The 1,471-nt window shown below is 33.6% G+C and overlaps 1 protein-coding gene across 1 annotated transcript in view; it reads left to right on the forward strand.

Annotated features, from left to right (window-relative positions):
* The window catches only part of adamts3 (ADAM metallopeptidase with thrombospondin type 1 motif, 3), a 49,318-nt gene that overhangs the window by 5,454 nt on the left and 42,393 nt on the right, over positions 1 to 1,471 (forward strand). The gene's annotated exons all lie outside the window — the stretch shown is intronic.

A 1,471-nucleotide genomic window follows, 5' to 3' on the forward strand; every position in this document is an offset into this window, starting at 1 on the left:
CTCGCTGTTTTGGCTAATTACAGCTTTTTTCAGTTTTTCAGGCTAATCTGAAATTTAGCTAATATTTGAGCTTCATGCTAGCTCTTTTGGCTAAATTAGACATTTTTCCATTGTTTGGCTAATTTTGCATTTAGCTAATATTTGAGCTTATGCTAGCTGTATTGGCTAATTAAGGCTCTTTTCAGTTTTTTAGGCTAATTTAGAGTCTAGCTAATATTTTAGCTTTATGCTAGCTGTTTTTGCAAATTAAGCTTTTTTCAGTTTTTTAGGCTATTTTGAAGTTTAGTTAATATTTCTGCAACAAGCTAGCTGTTTTGGCTAAATTAAACATTTTTTGCGCTAATTTGGCTTTTAGTTAAAATCTGAGCTTTATGCTAACTGTTTTGGCTAAATAAGACAATTTTCCATTTTTTAACATTAATTTGGCATTTAGCTATCAGATTAGCGTCAAACTCGCTGTTTTGGCTAATTACGACTTTTTTCAGTTTTTCCGGCTAATTTTGCATTTAGCTAATATTTGAGCTTATGCTAGCTGTTTTGGCTAATTAACGTTTTTTTCAGTTTTTTTAGACCAATTTGGAGTTTAGCTAATATTTTAGCTTTATGCTAGCTGTTTTGGCTAAATTAAACGTTTTTCCAGATTTTTGCAGCAAATTAGACATTTAGCTAATATTTCAGCTACATGCTAGCTGTTTTGGCTAATTTAGATTTTTTAGCGTTTTTTGGCACTTCTGTAAAATTTTAGCTATCAATGAGCTTCAGCGTTTCAGCTACCAGCTTCAGTGTTTTAGTGTTTTATGCATCTTCAGCTACTAATCTATTGCAGGTAATGCTATAAATCTGTTTTACTATTTTTTTTTCTGTGAAGATTTCAGAAATGAATGGTTTTAAATTTGGCCATGTGTGGCTCTCTGGAAAACCATAAATCTTTACGTTTAGGTTGTGATTGTTACACTTTTTCTGTTAGCCTACAAACCGACCCCGCCCCCCATCAGAGAAGAAAACTGTTATGTGGCCCTCACAAGAAAAAGTTTGGGGATCCCTGCTTTAGAAGGCTGAAATATGCATTAAAAACGTCAGTGACACTTTATCTACACAAAAACTAAGCATCATCTATTGATCTATTTTAATTCTAATTATGCTGTTTTTAGCCAAAATAATAGAAAAAGATGGTTTTGTTTTATAGGACATAGTTTCTTTAGTGTTTTTAGAAATTGGCCTCTAGGCGTGAAGTGAGCCCACCCCTATTACCTGTCATCCTTGTGTTCACACACTCTCCTGCTAGCTTACAGCCCCTCACACCAATGAGTTATATAGCTAGAGATGCTACGCTAGCCTGTTACTATTGTCCAGGATAGGTAAAGAGTGACACCACGTTGGACATGTCAGTAAACAACGAAAAGTTACAGTAAAATGACCATAAAATGTTTCATTTTAGTCCTATTTTAAAAGGAAATCATCACAAATATAA

Source organism: Oryzias melastigma, linkage group LG9, assembly GCF_002922805.2.
Source record: "Oryzias melastigma strain HK-1 linkage group LG9, ASM292280v2, whole genome shotgun sequence".
In the NCBI taxonomy this organism is placed as follows: Eukaryota; Metazoa; Chordata; class Actinopteri; order Beloniformes; family Adrianichthyidae; genus Oryzias; species Oryzias melastigma.